Source organism: Crotalus tigris, unplaced genomic scaffold, assembly GCF_016545835.1.
Source record: "Crotalus tigris isolate CLP2741 ecotype Arizona unplaced genomic scaffold, ASM1654583v1 scf7180000018217.1405312, whole genome shotgun sequence".
In the NCBI taxonomy this organism is placed as follows: Eukaryota; Metazoa; Chordata; class Lepidosauria; order Squamata; family Viperidae; genus Crotalus; species Crotalus tigris.
In genome coordinates, this window is record NW_024096887.1 from 138866 (window position 1) to 161899 (window position 23034).

The following is a 23034-nucleotide window of genomic DNA, read 5'->3' on the forward strand; positions in this document are numbered from 1 at the left end:
TACAGCTCTCAAAGGGTCACCATCTCCGATATACACTACATAAATATGACAAATAAATAAATACAGAATTATGCATATACACACATATATGACACAGAGAAACAACAGTCTAGTTCAGGTTATGTATACATGTGCATGGCAAGAAAAACAAATCTTGCGAGTTTACCAGACAGATATCATAGGGAACAAAGCTATTACAGAATTGGGTAGTCCTGCTAGAAATACTTCAAAACATCCTCCCAAAGGGCAGCAACAGAAACAGAGCATAAAGTGGGTGTGTGGGGTCTTTAACAATGCTTTGAGCTCTAAGCACATAGAGTTTATAAGCAGCATCCTGAATACCAGGAAGCGAGCTTCCTATGATCTTCTCGGCTGTCCTTACCATTCTCTGTATGGACTTTCTATCTGAAGCACTGCTGCCACCAAACCAGACAGTGATGCAGTTTGTTAAAATGTTTTCAATCGTGCCTCTGTAAAAAGTGGCCAGGATAGAAGGAGAGAGATGTGCTCTCCTCATCCGACGCAGGAAATGCAGACACTGATTTGCACGCTTCACTAAGGATGACGTGTGGAGAGACCAATTCAGATTGTTAGTTATCTGCACCACCAGATACTTAATACTGCTGACCACCTCTACAGCTGCATCCTTCATACTGAGTGGAATATGACTATGCCAGCTCTTTCTAAAATCTACAATGATCTCCTTTGTTTTATCAACATTTAGAATCAGATTATTTTAATTGCACCAGCCCACCAGAGCCTTCACTTCTTCCCTATAAGCATCTTCATTGTCAACCCAGATAAGAATTTCTTCTATCCTATAATCTTTATCACTAGCTGTTTTCCTAATATCACTTTAAAGTTAAAATAATAATAATATGGAAAAGTTTTGCTTAGCCACAATGACTCATACAGTATTGTCACAGTCTATTGTCCAAATTACTATGATTTTTGCTAGGAAACTGAATCTATTACAAAGTGCAGCAGGTTTGCTGGTAATGCGTACATTCATCACACTATTTCTTTTTGCATAAGCAAGATCCTGCAAGTCGGAGTAAAGCTTAACTCTAAGAAGATTTTATTTTTATTTTTAGACTACTACAACCTATTGGGAATGTCTGAACATGGACTTGCAATTTATATATACATGCATATCTGTAATGCAGTATAACCTTGGATTAGCTTGCAAGTTGCCAAGCACTTGAATTTTGATCACGTGACCATGGGGATGCTGCAATGGTCATAAATGTAAAAAACAGTAATGTGTCACTTTTTTCAGTGCTGTTGTAACTATGAATGGTCACTAAATGAATGTTTGTAAGTTGAGGACTACCTGTATATGTAAGCTGCTTAGTATAGAGTTAACTTAGGAAAAGTCTATGACAAAGTGAATAGGCTTGAATTATAGAATACATGGAGTTGAAATTTAAAATGGCAAAATGTAAGGAGAAACATGGAAATGGTAGAAACGTGTATTAAACCATCCTTTCAAACCACTTCAGTATGTGGAAGAAACAGTTGGATGTTGTGGGAAGTCAGCCCCCCCCCCCCCGCCCCAGAGAAGGAAATATTAAAAGGGCAGACTATTATATTTTCTCAGGGGATCTTAAAGAGGCAGAAAAGCATGCCCAGTTTTTCTTAATAACCCCAAGTCTCCCTCCCCCAAGCATAAACCAGCTCTGTAGAAATGCAAATGTAATAATCCATTAAGGAAGGTTGGAGCCCTCCAGCTAGAAATTTAGGAAGACAAAGACACCTAAAATCTACATACCCCACCCAAACTCTAAGACTGAACATAATAGGATTAACCCACAGATGCCAAAGGGGCACAACTCAGACTCAGACTCAAAGTACATGACACAGAAAATACAAAGCCTCAAATAGGAACAGGAAACAACTCCAAACAAAAGCCCAAGAGCAGGCATGTCAAACTGCCAGCCAGTGGGCCGGATGCATCACGCCAAAACCACGCCCACCCCATTTTGGCAATGGGGAAAAGTCGTGATACGACATCACGTGATGTTGCGAATTTGACATACCTGCCCAAGAAGGTATAAAAACCCACTTCTTACTACATGTGCTCATTTTTCTTCCAGAGCCATCTGTCTGTCTGGCGCTCCTCTTCAATAAACTATAATCTTCTTTCTAAAGCAGTTGCCATGTTGTTTATTCCTAGCTTGGACTGGACCCTGATGAAGACTTTTCCTTCAACAATGTGTTAATGGGAATGGGCTATGGAATGTACATGGTAAAACTAGAGGAAATATGATCAAGATTGAAAAGATGCTGAATAAGTATGGACTGAAAAAGGCCAGAATGAAAGAAACAAGCTAAAGTGGTTTGGTCATTATAATCTAAAGAACCAAATTTAAAATAAACAAATATATGAATGAAGAAACAATAGGTCAAGAGAAAGTGGAAGAGTGAAAAAGTTATGGTTGGATGGATTTGGTGAAATGGGGAAAAAGAATTGAAAAGTACTAAAAACGTATATTGAACAACAGTGGTATAAAGTCGGTTTTGCTTTCTTTTTGTTTCTTACTGCCTTAATATCTTTGACTTACTATTATTCCTGTTGTATACTTTGTATAACACCTGATGGTGTATGTCTTAGCATTTTGCATTAACTGTATTACATAAAACCATCAGCAATAAGGCTAAAATAACTGGATTGCAAAATGCTAGATAGCAACCAAGACTTAGGAAACATTTTAATGCTAACCATAGCGGTCGCCAGGATTTTTGCAAACCAGAGGCATCATCTGATTATGATGGAGTTAGTTTCTGTTGTTCAGAAATTATTTTTTCTAAGCCTGCCTGGTGACAGTAAGTTGAAAACATCCGAAGGCATAATGGTTACGCCGATCACATTTGCTGTATCCTGTGGTTATGCAGAGATAGAAAGTTAAGCATTTAATGCAGTTTCTGGCTCTTGAATGCTGCACCGAGAATACAGCAAACAGCTCAACAATAAAATGACCGAATTCTGAGCGGGTTTATTCAAGAAGTCCCCTTCTTCTCCGGGAGGAGAAGCACCTTATATTCAACAGGGTTTACGCTCTAATAGGTATGGCAGGGGACGATGCTCTTAAAACATTGCCGATTCCACGTCGTTTCAAAATGCGGAAAATGGCAGACGTTTTTTCTGTTCAGCCGCCTACCTCAGTTAGGGCATAAGGAACTGTGCCTTTCCAGATCTAATTTCCTCCCGCTTCCCCTTTTGGGAAGGAAGGAAGGAAGCGCCAAGAGCGAGCCGGGAGGATGAGTCTGGGACTGCTCCACCCCTCCAGGAGCAGGAAGGGGAGGCCGACTGACCCAGCTAGCAATGCATTAGCAGTGACGCCTGTTTAGGCGAGGAAGGCTTTGCTGCTGAAGCAAGCAAAGAGGCACCCAAGATGGCCTCTGCTGCAGGAGCAGCTGTGGCGGCAGCAGCAGCAGCAGAGGGCCAAAGGCTGGGGCAGGAGGCCGCGGTCGGCCGGCTCTTGATGCTGGTGAAGGAGGAGGTAGGCGCGACGGCCATGGCCGTAGTCCGCAGCTGAGAGGAGCTGCTGCCGCCGTCGTGAGGTGAGCCCTCCTCGGGTCGGGAGACAATAGGGCGGAGGCTGCGGCCTCCTCCTTTTTTCTCGAGGAAGGAAGGAGGAAAGAAAGAGAGAAACGGCGATGCCTGTTTTTCTGTGAAGGAAACTCGGCTTTCTAATACGCCTGAGAGACGAGCTATATTTCTCCATTCTGCATCTTCCCTCCTCCATTTTTTCTTTCCTTTATCTGGGTCTGTAGGCCTCAGGCTTCCGCCGTTCTCAATTTCTGTCATTCGCCGCTCCGGTGCCTTCGAAGCCGAGCAGGGGAAACTCCGGTGCTGGAAGCCTTGGGAGGGGAATGTTTTTGCACGTTTCTTTGTATTCTGGGCCGGAGGATGATCGAAACAGGTTCTTTAGGACAGCACTATATTTTTTATATTATTAAGTTGATAATCCTGACCAGGTTTGCTTGGGCGTTCACCTCATGAACCTAAGCGAGAACTGCTGCTGCCATAAATCAATTCCTTGCCTCGCTCTTCAGAAATGCAACATTACCTACGATTAGTAGGATTTATTCCTAGGATATACGTGCTAGGTTGAAGCCTAACTAAAACTTGAACATAGGATCCACTGCATGTGTCAAGTTCCGTACTTGGAACTAGGAGTAGCCCCTGTTACAAGAGTCAGAACTATTTCAGTGTGAAGGGTCGGGATTTATACCTGTACAACTTGTCATTTTGTGTACTATATATAATTCATTGCTGTGGGTTGATTCGTTCCTCCATCAATCCTATTTTCCAATTTTGTTTATTAGTACTACAAGGAAGAATGTGAATTCACCACTGTATATTTTAAAGTTCAAATAAAGATTAATTTTGATCCATTTTCTGCTTCTCCTAAGATCTGAAACTTAGTTTTGTTAATCAATTTGCAGTTTACTAAATTCTGTTTTCTTCCCCAAATATTTTGAAGACACTCTGGTAGTTTGAGTTTGTAACCAGAAAAATAAATGATGAATAAAAGTGAAATGGAATTTTAAATCTCTGGGGAAGTGCTGCTTCTTTCTATTTACTAAATATGTGCTGTGGTTAAGAAAATAGAGCAAATATATATTTGACTGGAAATGAGGAATTAGAAATGATTTAAATAGCCTACTGCTTTTACAGCAAAAACAATGTTCTTTTTAATGGGAAAGTAGCAGGAAATGACATCTTGAGAATAGTTCACTTAAAATACTGTACATAATGTACAAAATTAAATCTGTTTTCTCTTTTTTCACTATCTTCTGAGAATGGGTTTAAATGAACATATTTGTTAAAAATCAATATATTGTATGCTTGATTTAAAAAAAATCAAAGTCTTAAAGCTTAAGAGAGCTATACCAATTTTCCTTCCTTGTGAAAACTATAATTAAGTTTAAAAATATATTTTTACTATAAAACAGGTTTATACAAATTTGGTTTGCTCTTAATTTTTCTCCATTTTTAAAATGTGACATATTTTTTGTCAAAATTTATATGGTCACCTCATATGAAGTGACTCTTATTTTATGAATTTGGCTGTCAAATAAAATGTTATCTATCAGTATATCATTGAACTCATAGAAATAGGCTAATAAGGCGCAAACAGCTATTAATGATATAATAGAATAAAAAAGAAGTCTCATTTCTGATTACATTAACAATTTAATTTAATTATGGATCATCTTAAAGTGTTTTCTGTGGGACCTTTAAATGTACAAAAGTTTCAGGACTACATCTGGTATAATTCCTGAATATTTATTTGTATTCTGCCTTTATTATTTTTACAAATAATTCAAGGCAGCAAACATATTCAACATAGCTTCTTCCTCCAATTTTCCCCACAACAACCCTTTGAGGTGGATTGGGTTGAGAGAGAGTGAATGGCCTCAAGTCATCCAGCTGTGTTTCATTGGATAAGAGGGACATGAACTCACAAACTCCAGCTTTCTAATTATTATTTACATAATCTAAACATTAGAATGCTATAAGATCCTTTCTAACATCTTTGGTTGGAGGTATGCTAACTCTAATTGTATATACATTTTACAAACAAATATACTAGAATTTTAATTTGAAAGGCAGACTAACCTTGATGGAAAGAAGCATCTCCTATAGCCAGTAATGTTTACATCAGGTACTAAACCAGGTACTACAAAGAATGGTCTCAAAAAGGGAAGGAGGTGTTGACATGCATGTTCTCAAGCATGTTCTTGGGTTCTGATCCAAAATACTGCTCAAAGCACTTTTCAACATTTTAGCTTCCAGTTATAAAGAAAACTCCACAAATCTAATGTATGACAGTATATCATCTTATATGGATCTGTACATAATATTAGTCTTCCATTGTATAGTACAAGTGAACTACTAACTTGACAGGTAGTTATAATATGCAGGAGATTTTAGTTTAGGGAAAATAAGTTTTATAGAAATCAATAAATCAAAAAGTGGTTGGAATAGTTTTACACACACACACACACACACACAAAACACATGTTAAACATCAGGAGTTCTAGTCCCACCTTAGCCACAAAGCCAGCTGGGTGACCTTGGGCCAATTATCTCTCTCAGCCCTAGGAAGAAGGCAATAGCATACCACTTCTGAAATCATCTCAAGAAAACGGTAGAACCAGGGCAGGAAGTTGCCAGGAATCTACAGTAACCTGAAGGCACAAAATCATTTTAAAATGAGTTAAAGAGAGGTTATCAGCAAGATAACCACTTTGACACACATTTTATTTAAGAAATATTCAGTTGAAACTAGGTATTTCCTGAATCTTTTGACTCTGATTCTGCATAAACTTGATTTTTTCACTCCATTTTAAGACTTTATAGATGTGGTAATTTTAAGAATTTCTATGTTATCTGTAGTTATATACAGTATTTACTGATTTAAGTGTACTGTTAGAGTTAGCAAAATCAAGCTTTCGGTCTTCTTGAGTTAACTTTACTTCTCATTGTCTTTTCAGTCTCCCTCTCTCAACTTCCTATCCAATAAAATGTGATATCACTGAGTTTATAATTATCATAATGACTAGCTTTCTTCCACTTACCAATTTCTTAGGTTCATACACTGATCTTTTGAACTTCCTGTAAGCTTCTGAATTTCCTAGTAAAACATTCTATAAAGAAAAAAATATCCATTTTACCACTAAGAATGAAACACAAGATGGCTGAACAGGCAATTTACAGTGAGGAAAATTTGTCTTCATCAATCCTTTTCCTATCAATTGTTTATTTAAATGACCTTACTTTTACTCATCTTTCTAACTTAAAATCAAATAGTTATATGATTTGGCTGAGGGAATCTGCTCCAGATATAAGTAGATATATGCTTGTATTACAGTTAGTGCCATAGGGTAGTGATGGGGAACCTTTTAGAGATCGAGTGCCCAAACTGCAACCCAAAACCCACTTACGTATTGTCAGGTGCCAGGTGGGTGTGGCCCATTGGCTGGGTGTGGCTGCGGTGGTAATGCCAGACTGGGTGGGACTAAAAAGTTCAATCAATCAATTCTAACTATGCAAGACCTTTTTTTTTCCATGAGAAGTTGAAATTGACTGATTGGTTGAATTTTTTTTTTTTTTTTTGTACACGCCGGCGGAGGCCTAAAGCAAAAAGGTTTTATAAAAACCAGCTGAAGGCCTAGGACTGGGGCAATGGCACGCGTGCCCACAGAGAGGGCTCTGAGTGCCGCCTCTGGCACCCGTGCCATAGGTTTGCCACCACTGCCATAGGGGCAGGAAATATTTGAGAACTGAGCATAAGATTTCTTTGGCCATGATACAAATTTTTAAGCAATGTCTCTTTACTTAATTGTGAGGGTCAGTGGATACCATATAAAAGTGTCACGGCTCTGTTGATTATCTTTCTATTAAGTTTGACATTAGGAAAAAATAGTCACTGACCCTCATGTTTTTTATTATTATTATTACTGTTTGTGTCTCACAGCTACTTATATTTTACAACTAGATGGTCAGTGCTCTAATTGCATAACTTTGCTTCTCAATTTACATAAAATGTTAATCTACCTGATAGAGAATATGGCTTAACTTCAAGTTTGCTAAAAAGGTATTTAACCTTTATGATTCTTAAGTTTTATGCACAATGTCAGTGTAACTGTAATGCAACTTAACATGATCACAAGAATCAAAATACCTAATAATTAGCAATGTTACATTTTTCTAAAAAAAATTGCTGGTGCATTTCCTGTGAAGATCTGTTGTAATGATGGTTACATCCATGCGTAAACCAAATTGCTTAGATTATTCTGGTTTGTTCTAAAGCATTATTGAGTCTACAGCTCTTTCTCTGTAAGTGGCTTTAACTTGTTTGAATATAACCTTCCATGATTTAATACAGGCCTCTGATTCATTCCTCCCCAATTTGCCAGACCTTCTAAGTCACTAGCCAATATTCTGGTTTATCTGGGAGCATTTGTCAGTACACTGCATGTATCTCCTAATTGATAGATATGGTCAACTATTACTTTGTTTGCAAGATTGTCTCTAGGGTTAGGTTTCCTAGCTTAAAGTAGAATAGCATTAGCCTGATTCTGATAAAACTGGGGTTTGATTGCTCTTTTTACAAATTGGCCAACATGTGCCAAACTGACGTTACTTTTCTTATCTTTATCAGGGAAAACTACATGCTGCATGCATATGGCTATGGCTATGATTGTCCACTAAAAATGAGTATTATATATTAAAAATCATTATTTCAAAAAATGGGGTATAATAATGATGGGAAAGAGAGGTCAGTCTATTATAAAACATGGCAAAACTTTTATCAATTGTTAACAAAATGAGATAATGAAATTTATTAAGATGATTGATTTTTTTTCTTTTGATTACGGTAATTGATATGCTTTATAATTCTTGTTATCCTTGTTGACTACAGTTACTGATTATTATATTAGCCCTGTTGAAAACTTGTATCCAGACGATAGTTTGCTTGCTAAAGCTTGAAATGTCTGTGGGGGCAATCCCATTGTTGTACCTACCCCCACCCCAATCCTTTCCTTGAACCCTACCCCGAATCCCACTACCTATATTGACCCTCCCTCTCTCCTACCTCCATAAAGCCTAATAAAATATTTTAAAAAATAATAATAATGATGGGAAATAGAGGTCTGTATCTATTGGCTGCTCTGGTGATTGCCTTGGCCCATGGAAGATCATTACTTGAAATGCGGGGCAAGAAAAGAATGAGTTAACAAATAAAAGTCAAGAAAAAAATAGTTACAATGAAAAATACCCATGGGGAAAAAACAGAAAAATGTGATAGAAATAAGATTGTAAAAACAAGAAAATAATACTCCTATATGAAAGATTGTGAATCTTACGTCAGACATAATGAGATGTGAATATAAGAAAGAAAACATGGAAACTGCTTGGAACTGACTAAAAATAATTAAATTACAAAATGCTATTGTAGAAAATAAAAATGAAGATGCTTCTTGTGATAAAGAGGTTGTAGGTGGAGAAAAGTATATATAAGAAAATGCTGCAAGAAATGATGAAAAAGCTATATATATTTAAAAAGTTGCAGAGAATGTAATCAAAGAGCAATAATGTAAATATATATATATACATTGCTTACTGGTGTACACCGCTTAGAGAGTGCTTGCACTTAAAGCGGTATATAAGTCTCATAAATAAATAAATAAATAAATAAATAAATAAAATAAGAATTAAAAGGGGAAGAAAAAATGCTGAGTGATTTTAATAGAAATGGAATAGGAATACAGGTAATCCTTGACTTACCACATGACTGTTCAAAGTTATAATACCACTGAAAAAAGTGACTTATGACCATTTTTCACACTTATGACTGTTGCAGCGTCCCCATGGTCACATGATCAAAATTCAGAAGCTTGGCAGCTGACTCATGGGAGTTGCATTCTCTCAGGGTCATGTGATCCTTTTTTGCAACCTTCTGACAAGCAAAATCAATGGGGGAAGCCAGATTCACTTAACAACCATGTTACTAAACAACTTTAGTGATTCACTTAACAACTATGACAAGAAAGGTCGTAAAATGGGGCAAAATTCACTTAACAAATGTTTTGCTTAGTAACAGAAATTTTGGGTTCATGATTGTAAGTTGAGGACTACCTGTATTGTTTTGGAAGTGAAAAGGCCTAACCAAAAGCTTCCAATAAAGTTATTTGCATTATTGGGACATGCAATTACGGGAATTATGCTGATGCATTAAAAATGAACTTGAAACAAATACTAAAATCTAGTGTCCAAGAAGAAAAGTAATAAAAAATCATAAATGCTCTGGGAATATTGAAAAAAGCTATGTGATACTTATATAAGGAGATCATTTATTAAGTCTCTTTGGGAAGGCATTGGGCAGGGTTCTGATTCTTAATCTTTTCAGTGAACAAAATTTGTGAAGTGCTGTACAGTTGTATGCAGTTCATGAGGTGCACAGATTAAGTCATCTTTAGCAAATATTTGAGAAATCTGTGAGAATGAAAGTTTATTGTTCATTTATTGATGTAGAAAAATTGTATGATAATGTGAATAGGACTTGAATAAGTAAACATGGAGGTGAAGGTAGTTGCGAAAGATGGTAAGAATGGTATATGATGAATATAAATCATATGTAACAAATTTAGTGATTTATTATAGAGCACAGAGTTCAGTGTTGAGAAGAACATTTGATTTCCCTTTAGTTGTTTAATATATTTATTGTATGAATAAATTTATAAGGAATGCTTTTAACATTAGAAGTGTATTAATCAGAGATTATAAAGTTTTTTGTAGATTATACTTTTTTTGGCTGAAAAACTCTATAACTTTCAGCAAACTAAACTTCTATGATGCAACAAAGAGCATTGGTCCTACCTACATATTCCTTGTTCGGTTTAACATGAAAAATACAGTGAACAGTTCCAAAGTTTTACACAAATGGCAAAAAGTAGTGCCAGTATGTAGATAATTTGTTTACTTTTATTTATTGTTTACTAAAAATGAGAAAATAGATGTTGAAATGTCAAAATTTACAAATGTTCATAGAATAGGTAACATTTCAGAGAACTATGAAAGAGCTACAAGGAAATAAGAGTTGGTATGTTGGTATGTTAAAAGGTACATGGAAATTACAGTTGGTATGGTAAATATGTTTAAAAAAAAAGTAAATTGCATGCTGTGAAGGCGGTGTCAACTCTTTAACAACCACGTAGATTTTTTTCCCAAGATGATCTGTTTTGAATCTGATCCTTCAAATATTTCAGTAATGTACCTCTAGCCACTGTAATTGAGTCCATATATCTTGCTGCTGGTTGTCCTTCCTCTGTTTCCTTCCACCTTTCTGAGCATTGTAAAATCCTTCGGAGCATTAGGTCTTTTCGTAATGTGCCTGAAGTATGATAATTTGAACCTACTTATTTGTGCCTTGAGTGATTTCTTTGCGTTTGTTACTTACGGTATTCATGAAGTATTTTCTGACCCAAAGATCAAAGGTATCAATACTCTTTCTAGCCTGTCTTCAGAGTCCAATTTTTGCTTCCATAAAGTATCACTAGAGAACCATTTTCTGATCTTCGTTGATATATATACTTTCTGACATCTGAATACTCCTTCCAAAGATTTCATGGCTACTCTACCCAGAGTCATAGTCTATGGTGTATTTCTTTGCTGCAGGATTCTTTCCTCCTGATAATTGATCCTAAACAGCCGAAGCTATTTACTGCTTCAATATTTTCATTATCAGTGCTAAAGCTGGTTGCTGTACCTGTTGTCATTGGTTTGGTCTTCTTCAGGTTAAAATTTTAGTCCCATTATTTCACTGTGCTCTTTGACTTTCATTACTGTAGCTCACAAATCATATGCATTTTTACCCACTCTTTATTTTAGATCTCAGAGTGGCATTTTAGACAGCTACAGTTTAGACTAGAAAACAGCGCACTTCAAGTATTTGCCAGTGCAATCCATCTACTGCCATGTGTCTTAAAATCATATTCTCCTGTTTCTCTTTAGTGAGAGGCTAAAAATCTTCAAGAAAAGGCTGCAGTAGCACAAGATCTGAATTAAAAGAATATAGTTTCTTAAAGGGATTATTGGCCTGATTATCTCTGTCCCCATGTAAAGCTCAGTTTTTCTGAAAAGATTGTCAGAAAAGATTAATCTTCGAGCTGTCTTCAGTCTAGCACAACTTATATCTAGTTTCCTTTGTTCTAAATCAGGGGTGTCAAACTGCCGGCCTATGGGCCAGACATGTCATCCGGAAGCCACGCCCACCCCATTGCCGGCAATGGCAAAACTGGCCTGATACGTTACGCAACATCACGTGACATCATGAGTTTGACATGTCTGCTCTAAATCATCAATGTCTAATCCACATTTCTAATACCTCACACTCTGCTCCAATCACTATATTTTATTATTTTCAGTTTACATTTCTTCTTTTCTTTATGCTGGTTCTGATCAAACGAGTATGAATTGAAGAACTGAATGAAGTAGAAGTTCCTTACTGGTAATCCTTGAATTACAGCTGGTTATGTAATGATGATTCAAAGTTAAGATCGCCTTGGAAAGGGCCAGTCACTTCCAGCCATCTTAAATGTCACGCATATCCCTATCACATGATTACATTTGAAGCAGTTGGCAACCTGTTTGCACTTATAATTAGCTGCAAAGTGTCCTGTGATCATGTGATTTCCATTTGCAGTCTTCCACTTGCAGGGAAAATAGCAAACTATTGCCCCCTGCTGAGAGAACTTGTCATTTCTGGGCGCTCAAAGAGCTCAGCTTCAGCCATTCTCCAGCACTGGAGATGGATAATCCACGCAGTGGGTTGAGACTGTATTCCTGGCCAATCAGATCAGTCAGCCAAAGTTGCCACGCCCTGTCTTGGACCATGATCCTTTAGTCTTGACTGATCTGGCCATGCAGAGACATCTACAACTTTTGGCTCCTGGGCAGGTATAGTTCCTTTCCATTAGGGGGGATTTTTTCTAGTAGCTGAAATTGCTTAGTTTAAAAGTTAATTAGAGATAATTTAATTCAATTTAATTGACCACTCAAAAATTTCCTTGCTAAATTGTAAAACTCAGGAAGTCAGATTCCTACAGGGGAAACCACCCCCACTTAAAAGGGGGAAATCCCTAACTCCCCTCCCTAACCAACCCCAGCCACCTTCCAGCAGCCGGCAGCCGCCTTAAACAAACGGGGAGGCTCGGGCAACCCCTCGCGTTTAAAACAAAAAAAAAAAAAAAGACAGAAAGGCAAGCAGTTAGCGAGGGAAGCGGAGGACAAAGGGGACGCATGCTGGGAGGGAGATTGATTAAGGGAAACAGCTGGCGTGCGAAGGAGCAGTCTTTTCACTCCAGGCTGCTCAGGATTTTTTAAACGAGGCGCCATTGTCTGCACAGCTGGAAGCACGCGCAGCTCTTTGTTACAACCGCACGTGGCATAGGCAGCCTTGTTAACACATGCGCAGTAGTTTCCTGGCAGCGGCGGCCATATTTTTTGTCCAAACAGGGGAGTTAAAGTTCCTTAAGAAAGCTAGGTTCAGCCGCTGGAGTGAATTAATAGGCAAGCAGTACTGGGGTACTAAAGCATCTATTATTCATTCAGAGACATTCAAATCAGACACATAGCTACTGGTTCCAGGACTTGGTGTCTTCTACCTAAAGTAAATAAGAACCTTTCATAACTAACTGTGTTTAGTTGCCTTTGGCTCCTTCCAGACTTCGGGTCCCCCATTAGTGGCCCGTACGCCTCTGGATTTAGTGGTGGGTCCCAGGCATCCCCAGTCGCGTGCCTGTCCTTACCCACCATAGTCAAGCCGGGTTCCAGGCATTCCCATTAGCGTGCCTGTTCTTATCCGTGCACAGTGACTAACTCTGACAATTTGGCAGAGTCTGCTCCTGAGTTCCAGACGCCCCCAGTAGTGCGCCTGTCCTTACTCAAAGTTGGAGCTCTCCTACTACCTGGGTCCCCCCTATCGCGGCCCAGCGTTAGTGGAGAATGGAGGAAGCAATCATTCCCTCCACTGGAGCCCCGCCTTCATCCTCTGGAGCACCTGCTTCAGAGGATTCGGAATCCTCTGCAGCCCCTAGAAAGGCTGCAAGGAAGTCATCAAAGAAGGCTGACAAACAGGCAATCAGAAGACACCAAGCCCTAGAAAAAGAGTTCGACAGAGCCCAGAAAAGGGCCAGAATTGAAAATAGGCAGAATGGGGGAATAGGTCCTGATCTACCGCTGGGTCTCCCTTCATCCCCACGGGCCATTTGGTCATTAGGGAGCTCATCACAGTCCCAAACAGAGGGTGGGATAGGCGAATTCTCATCGCTCTCCCGATCCCCCTCTCCACGGAGGTTACAGGAAACCCCGAGGACCATGCTAACCACAGCACCTGCAGGGTCGCAGGCAATGGTCACTCCTCCTGCATTGACGGGGGATCTGCTAGCTACCCTAATAGCACAGGCAGTGGACCGTGCATTTGAGGCCAGGGCTCAAACTTCAAAAGCCAAGTCTCTAGGACTTAGAACGAGGCATCGGGAGGAAACGGAGGACCATCAGGACCTCTCCTCCGTCTCAGACTCGTCGGTCTCTGAGGAAGCTTACCTGGACCAGCCAGGTACGTCACAAGGGATTCAAATGTCTGAGGAGGAGGAGGACACCTCACCTCAAGGGCCGTCCTTCAGCGGCCTGTTTAACCCTTCTCTTTTTGTTACTATTCTGCGCAAGGCTGAGGCCACAGCCCATCTGGGGCATGGGACACCAGCGGAGCCTGTCACAGTTGACACGGAGGCTGAGCCGACGTTCGCCGAAAAGGTAACCACTCAACACCGCATACCATGCCCGACCATGTTCCTAAACACAATAAGGAAACAGTGGGCAGCGCCAACCTCCCTACCGCTTCCTAGCAATGCGGAGAGGAAGCTATTTAACGTAGCAAGGGAGCTAGAGGGAACATTGGAGGTGCCGGTGGTGGACGAACCCATAGGTCCCCTGATATCGGACACGGCCATATCAGGAGATTTTGCTGAGGCTCTTAAAGCCGAGGACCGAAAGAATGAGTCCAACTACAGGAGAACGCACCAGGCAATAGCTTGGGCTACCAGGGCGTCTACCTCCGCGTCCTTTTTCACCAGAGCCACGCTTTGTTGGCTCCATGAGCTACAGGGCCGGGTTCCCATGGAAGATATACACACTCATCAGGAACTCAGCAAAATGGTAGCGGCCACGGAATATGCGTCGGACGCAACACTTTTAGCGACCAAGTTTTCAGCCAAGGCAATGGCGGCAAACAACACGAGCAGGCGCATCCTCTGGCTAAAGAACTGGCAGGCGGATACCAAATCCAAGTGGAAATTGGCTTCGGCTCCGTACCAAGGGGCAAAGCTGTTTGGTGAGGCACTAACGCCATACCTGACAGAGAACAAGGACAAGCGCAAGGTCCTTAAACACATGCTTAAAAGGCAGGACAAGAGACCCGGCTCCTGGGGAAGGAAACAATCCTTTCGTACGGAAGCCAGGGTCAACTACTTTCAAAATTCCCAACCCTTCCAAGCTAGACAGGATAGGGAAAGACAGGGGGACAGACAGAACACAAGACATAGGCAAACACAGGGAAGACGGCCCTTTCGGGGGAACAACCGCCCCTTCCGCCGTACCAGATGACTCCCGCCCAGACCTTCCCATAGGGGGCAGACTAGCAGGGTTTGCTCCCCAGTGGGAAGAGACCACCACGGACGTATGGGTCAGGAACACCATACGTCATGGTCTATCTCTAGAATTTCTCTCAAAGCCCCCGAACCGCTTCCGCCCGTGCCCCTGTCCCACAAACCCAACAAAGAGAAGGCTCATGAACGAGGCCGTTCAGCACCTTCTAAACATACGGGCCGTAGAGCCGGTGCCTATGAACCAGAGAGACCAGGGGTTTTATTCTATCCTCTTCGTGGTCCCAAAACCCTCGGGGGGTTGGAGAGCCGTTTTGGATTTGAAAAGGCTAAATTTCTACATAAAATACCGCAAATTCAAAATTCAGACACTACGCTCCATCCTTGGAAGCGTAAGGAAAGGGGATTTTCTGGCATCGATCGACCTCACGGAGGCATACTTGCACATCCCTATCTCTCTGGCTCACCGCCGCTTTCTACGGTTTGCCTACAGGGGGCACCATTTTCAATACAGGGCACTTCCATTCGGCCTGTCATCAGCGCCCAGGGTGTTCACCAAGATTCTGGCGGTTCTGGCAGCACAACTAAGAAACGTACCAGTCAGAGTCCAGTGCTACCTGGACGATATTCTAATCCAGTCATCGTCCGCCCAGCAGTCTCGGGCGGACCTAAAGTTAGTGATAAAAATGCTGCAGGACCACGGCTTCTCGGTGAACTTTCCAAAGAGCCATCTAACCCCAACTACGAGAATACTCCACCTGGGAGCGGTCATAGACACAAAGGAATGCAAGGTGTACCTATCACAGGAACGCCTCAGCAGCATAAAGAAAGCCGTAAAACAGGTAAGCCGCGGTCAGTCAGTGACGCTGGTCTGCCTCTCCCAGCTGCTAGGGAAGATGATATCGACCATAGCAATAGTTCCTTGGGCAAGGCTGCACTCAAGAGAACTGCAATGGTTCATGCTCCCGTTTCAGAGACAACAAATCAGTGCATCCCGGAAGAGGGTAGGCATACCTCTGAGAGTACGACACTCCCTCAGGTGGTGGCTATCTCCAGCTCTCCTCAGGGGGTCCCCCTTCAGGGAACCAGACAGAGTAGTAGTCACAACAGATGCGAGCTTATTCGGCTGGGGAGGCCACTTGGGGACCAAGTGGACACAGGGCCGCTGGTCAGCGGTGGATCTCCGACACAACATAAACTGGCTCGAGCTGCGGGCTATTCACCTAGCGTTAAGGCATTTTCACAGCAGCATAAAAGGCAGGCACGTACTGGTCCTGACGGACAACGTGACAGCCAAGGCCCACATAAACCGTCAGGGGGGCACACACTCTCGCTCGCTCTCGGCCGAGGCCCTCCTACTGGGGGCCTGGGCGGAACAAAATCTGGCCTCCATAAAGGCCGACCACATATCGGGGGAGGCAAACATCCAAGCAGATCTGTTGAGCAGATCAACAATAGATCACTCGGAGTGGCAACTACACCCGAGGATCTTCAGGGAGGTCTGTCACCGCTTCGGGCTTCCCCAGGTGGACCTTTTTGCCTCTCCTTCCAATGCCCACCTAACTCGCTTCTTCTCCCGATTCCCATCCAAGGGAGCAGAGCAGACGGACGCGTTACGGAGCCCATGGCCAAGGGGGCTCCTGTACGCGTTTCCACCCTTACCTCTCCTTCCGGCGGTAGTACGCAAGATTCTGCGGGAAAGGGCCGAGGTAATCCTTGTGGCCCCTTATTGGCCAAGGAGACCTTGGTTCGCAGACTTGAGGAGTCTCTCCCGCACGAATCCATGGCGGATTCCTCCGGAGAGGATCTCCCTCAAGCAGGGGGAGATCTCCCACCCAGAGCCACAATGGCTACAACTAGCCGTCTGGCTCTTGAACGGTCAATTTTAGCCAAGGGGGCTTGCTCACAGGGTGTAATTAGGGTCATACAGGCATCAAGGCGCCCCTCCACGAACCGTATCTACGAGGCCACGTGGAGAAGCTTCCAATCATGGTGCTCTAAACAGGAATTGTTACTCGAAGGGATCACAATTCCCAAGATCCTAGAATTTTTACTAGATGGCCTAGAGAGGGACCTCTCGCCAAACACACTGCGCAGGCAAATCGCCGCCCTCTCAACTATACTTTCTGCCAGCCCCGGTGAATCCTTGGGCAAGCATCCCTTAATACGATCCTTCCTCAAGGGGGCTGCAAACATCAGACCGCCAACCGTGCACAGGTATCCATCGTGGGAACTACCACGAGTACTACAAGCTCTTACCAGAGCGCCCTTCGAACCACTCAAAACATGTGACATTCGCTATCTGACCCATAAGGTAGCATTCTTGGTAGCCATCACGTCAGCTCGGCGGATATCCGAGTTAGCTTCTCTCTCAATGAGGAAGGACCTGTGCCATTTTCACAGGGACAAGGTAGTCCTAAGAATAGACCCTTCATTCATTCCAAAGGTCAACTCCCTTTTTCACAGATCACAGGAAATAGTCCTACCAGACTTCTGTCCAAACCCAGCTCATCCCCTGGAACAACAATGGCACACCTTGGACGTACGCAGGGCACTAAGACATTACATTTCACGCACAGCGGAATTCCGACGCTCGGAAGCGCTTTTCATATCCTTCCACCCTGCTACTAGGGGCCGGAAGGTCTCGTCCTCTACCATCGGTAGGTGGATTAGGGCATGCATCACGGGGGCATACCAGGCGGAGTCCTTGCAAGTCCCCAAGCATATCACAGCCCATTCCACAAGGAGTGCTGCCACCTCAGCAGCATGGGCCATGCAGGCTTCTATTGAAGAGGTATGCAGGGCAGCCACTTGGGCCTCGCCCTCTCCATTCATTCGTCATTACAAAATCGACAGGTACTCCTCTGCAGAGGCCTCCTTCGGTAGGAGGGTTCTCCAGCAGGTGCTAGACCAAAGTTGCACACGGGACCAGTCTATTCCCCAACCCAAGGGACAATAGGCTTTGGTATGTCCCACTGCGTGGATTATCCATCTCCAGTGCTGGAGAAGGGGCGTTGACTTACCTGAACGCCTTTTCTCAGCACGGAGATGGATAATCCACACCCACCCTTATAGACTAGAATAATAGGGTATATTTAGTGGAGCCAAAACGTCTTACTGTCAGTCAATGGCTGCGCTCGAGTCAAGACTAAAGGATCATGGTCCAAGACGGGGCGTGGCAACTTTGGCTGACTGATCTGATTGGCCAGGAATACAGTCTCAACCCACTGCGTGGATTATCCATCTCCGTGCTGAGAAAAGGCGTTCAGGTAAGTCAACGCCCCCTCTCTACCAGAAAGCAGAAACAGGTCTCGAATCTCAAAGTCTGAGTTCTTTTTCTGCAACTGGCTGAGACATTCTCTTTTGCACCCATAAGGGCTCAGCTCCTGCTGGGCTGCAGAAACAGGGCTCACATTCTAAAGATCCGAGCTTCATTTCTGCAACCCATCTGAGGCATTCTCTTCAGCATGCAGAAGAATTCTGGAAAACTAGTAAAAGCTACCATTCTGAAGGTGCTCAGTAGCTTTACTTGGCTAGGAAGGCTAGCAAATGCCATCATTCTCGCAATCATTTTGAAGGCCAGTTCTCCAAATTTTGCAATTTGGAGAAGGGGGCTTCCAAGTGATTGTGAGAATGGGGCACACTTGCAGGATAGAATGAAGCAGCCTCAGACAGGCCAATGCTCGCATTGGCTGCATGCACCTGCACCTGTTAGAAAAAGGCAAAATTAAGTTGACCTGAGTGTGGTGGGATAAAGAGAGGAACCTATCCCAGCACTCTACTTACTGTAATACGCCAGTTAAATGGATTCACAGAGGGATGGCATTTGGGAATGGTTGGCACAGTAAGTCCTGAACACCTTGGATTTCTGTCTGGTGGAAGGGAAATTTGTGCAAGATGTTTGTATTGCATGTCTTGTGGAAGCAGCTGTCATGGTTCCGATAGATGAGACCAGTAAAAACAGAACTCCAAGGCAAGAGGTTTCCTTAAAGAACATATTTATTGGCTACAAAGTATCAACAAGATCAAAAGTGAAACCAAGACTGAAGTTCCCTCCCAAAGGTTACAAAGTTGAACTTCCCAACCCAGTAACATGTCACTAATCGTATTCCCCAATAAACTACTTTGGCGGACTTTGTAACGGAAAGTGCAACTCGCCAAAACCCCAACAGCAATGACTTTGGTTCCCACAGGACAATTTATTGTTTTGTCTAATCTTAAAAGCACACGTCCTCCCTCCCAACTGTGGCAACCGAAAACAAAGTTGCATGTTGACAGTCGGATCCTCTAGAGAAAAGAGATATCCTGTAAAATGAAGAAGAATTAGAGTGAGGAATGTCCCTGAGTCTTATGAGGGTGCTTATCAAAAAATTTACATTTTAACCTGGGTGCTTTTCACCCAAGTGGCCTCTTACAGTGGGTACCCTTTCAACTTTACCAAATAATGTAATTTTAACCTAGAGTCAAGGATTCATTTTATTTCATAACGGGTCTCTCCACTACAAGTGGACCAGGTGCCTATCTTGGAGGAGGTCTTAAAGAGCACTCCCTGAAAGGTTTCAAGAAGCTGCAGAGAAAAACAGGGTGGATTTCCCCCCAAAGATGAGGGAGTTTTAACTCTACTGCAGGCGTATTAAACTGTTGGCCCGTGGGCCAGATGCATCACACCAAAACCATGCCCACCACATTGCTAGCAATGGGGAAAAAGTCATGATACATCACATGACATCACGTGACATCATGAGTTTGACATGCCTGCTCTACTGTGACAGGGTTTATAATTCAAGTTATGGGGACAGGTCCAAGGAATTTTGATCCTAATTTTTTACTAGGCAATTTGAGTTTTAAATACTTTGTAAAGAGATAGACTTTTCTTCCCACATGAAACAGCTTCTGAGAAGCCCTTTTATTGTCAGCCTGCTCTTTGTAAATTCTTGAGGCTTTCTCTAAAACTTTTTTTGCATTGTCCCAAACAGCTTTTCAGGAGGTCACCCACTGATCTAAGGTTTGAGAAGTGGGAGAGTCCTGCAGGTATTCTGGCATAGAAGTGAATTCTCTACCAGTAGCTATCTTTAAAGGGGTGAGTCCAGTGCTGCTGTGTACTGTGTTATTATAAGCCAGGAGGTCAGCCCAGGTCATCTGCTGGTAATCAACACCTAATGTATTGTTCCACCATTGCGTTTGCTTTTTTAGCTGCTCCATTTGTAGACGGATGAAAAGCCAACAATAGTCCTTGTGTGGATCTGATCGATTTAAGGAAGTCACTCCAAAATCTTGCAGTATATTGGACTCCCTTATCCAAAATAATCCATTTTGGTACTCTGTGGAGCTGATATATATGTTTAAGAAACATTCTGACTAACTTCTTTGTGGAGGGGTGATTGGAATAGGCTATGAAGTGAACTTGCTTTTAAAAAAGGTCAATAACAGTCCATATTACCGTATTTCCCCTACTTTCTGGTAATTCCACAATCATGTGCATGGCAATCTCTTCCCAGGGTTGGGAAGGATCTGCAACTTGTTGTAATAATCCAGGAGGCTTACCAGGATGTTTCTTCATAGTTACACATGTTGCACAGCTTTTCACATAGTTTTCAACTTTCTTTTTTAAACCTGGCCATCACAATTGCCTCCTAACCAAATGTCAAGTCTTTTGGTATCCAAAGTAACCAGCTTGTTTGGCATCGTGGCTGCGCTGAAGGGCTTGAACTCTTAAGTGTTTCTGGTAAATATAGTTTTGATCCCTTCCTGGCTAGCCCATCTCAATAAGTTAGTATGGTTTTGTTTTCCTGGAACCAGGAGTTGGTTTTCACCTTAAGCTTTTTAGTTAATGGGCTATCTCAGGTGGTTTTGCCACAGTTCGCAAAACTGTTATCTGAAAGATAGACTGTGGTTGTGGAATGATGGAGTTCACAATCTCTTCATGGCAACACTTATACTGGGGCATCCTGGACAGGGCATCAGCCAAGACGGTTTTCCCCCCTGGGATATACTTTACTGTAAAATTAAAATGGTTAAAATACTGTGCCCAGCAGACTTGTTTGGGAGATAACTTAGGGGGGGGTTCAGTGCCTTTAAATTTTTATGATCAGTCCATACTTCAAAAGGCACCTTGCCCCCCTCAAGGAAATCATGCCAGGTTAGCAGGGCCCACTTTACCACAAAAGTTTCCTTCTCCAAAACAGCCCACGTTTGTTCAGTGTCTGTAAATTTTTGGGAGGTATAGGCGCAGGGTTGCAAGTCTCCCTTTTTGTTTCTTTGCAAAAGGACTGCCCTCACAGCTATATCGCTAATGTCGGCTTGGATGATGAATTGCTCCTCAGGGTTGGGGTGTTTGAGAATAGGCTTGGCCGCAAAACAGTCTCTTTAAGTTCTCAAAAGCAGTTTGGCATTCTATAGACCATGGCAGGGGCTGACAGGGTCGTGACTTCCCCCTGTTTTTCCCAGTCTTTAACAGTTCAGTAATTGGCAAAGCAATTTCAACAAAAGGGGGGATGAATTGCCGGTAGAAATTTGCGAATCCCAAAAAACTTTGCAGTTGTTTGCGGGTCCATGGGGGTTGCCATTCTTTTACAGCTTTAATCTTGGCTGGATCCATCTCAATGCCTTCACTGAAATTCTATATCCTAGGTAGTCCAGGCGCGTTCGATGGAATTCACATTTTGAGAGCTTCGGGTAAAGTTTAGCGTTCAGCAGTTTTTTGAATACTTCACCCACTAATTTAATATGCTCTGCCATGGTCTCTGTGTAAATGAGGATGTCATCAAGGTAGACTTAAACCCCCTTGTACAGGTGACCATGCAGCACTTGATTGATCAATTGCATGAATACAGCAGGGCCCCCATGCAGACCAAATGGCATAACTTTGAACTGAAAACTTTCCAGAGGTTGTTAAAAGTTGTCTTCCACTTGTCTTCTTTTTTTGACTCACTCGACAGCATGCCTCTCTTAGGTCTAACTTGGTAAAAAAATTTCCTTTTGCCAAATGGGCTAACATGTCTTTCATTAAAGGGAGGGGGTACATATTCTCCACGCAGACCATGTTTAACCCTTTAAAATCAATGCAGAGCCTCAGCGACCCATCTTTTTAAAAAGTAGAAGGGCAGCTACTCGGGATTTTGCTGTCTGAATGAACCCCTTGGCCAAGTTCTTATCAATGTACTCCCTCAGGTCTCTCAACTTGCGGGGGATCATTGAGTACATTTTTGGCATAGGCAGTTTGGCTCCCGGAAAAATTTCAATAGCAGTCAATCATTCTATGGGGAGGCAGGATGTCACATTCCGTCTCGCTGAATGCCTCAGCTAAGTCTCGATACTCGCTTGGGATGAGTGGCATCCCAGGTAGGGAGTTTGCGACGGATTTCAGGTCTCAAAGGACTGTCCCTGGCTTTCACTTGTGCTGCTGGCAGGGTTAGGAGATGAAGGTCCAGTCGCTAATCTTAAAAGTCCTCACTCCGTTTTCTCACCAGATCATAGGCTGCCACTTATCAAGCTAGGCTAATCCCAAAATTACTGCCTAATTATTTTGGGGACTACTACAAAACGGATGAGTTTCCAATGCTCCCCCACTTCTATGCGTACTGGTTCAGTCAAGTGAGTGGCCGGAGCCCCTCCTATAAGAGATCCATCTGCCTGCTCAAACCTCATGGTATGGGCAACAATTTGGCACAAATGCTTAGCTTAAGTACCATGGGGAGGTTGATCAAGCACTGGGTGTAGCCTGAATCAATTAAAACATGTAAATCCATTTGGGCTCCTGTCCTAGGGACTAAGAGCTTTGCAGAGAAGGCAAAAGGTGGGACAGGCTGACTCACCATCAGTCTGTCTTCTCCTTCATTGTCACTATCGCAAGGG

General features: G+C 42.5%; 1 protein-coding gene across 3 annotated transcripts in view; it reads left to right on the forward strand.

Moving 5' to 3' along the window:
• The first annotated feature begins 3301 nt into the window (after positions 1 to 3301).
• RC3H1 (ring finger and CCCH-type domains 1) overlaps positions 3302 to 23034 on the forward strand; it is an 82594-nt gene continuing 62861 nt past the window's right edge. The window contains exon 1 of one of the 3 annotated variants that reach the window (XM_039348958.1): positions 3302 to 3564. The gene's annotated coding sequence lies outside the window, so the exon portion shown is untranslated. The remainder of the gene's footprint in view (positions 3565 to 23034) is intronic. The other 2 variants (XM_039348956.1, XM_039348957.1) reach the window with 2 other exon arrangements.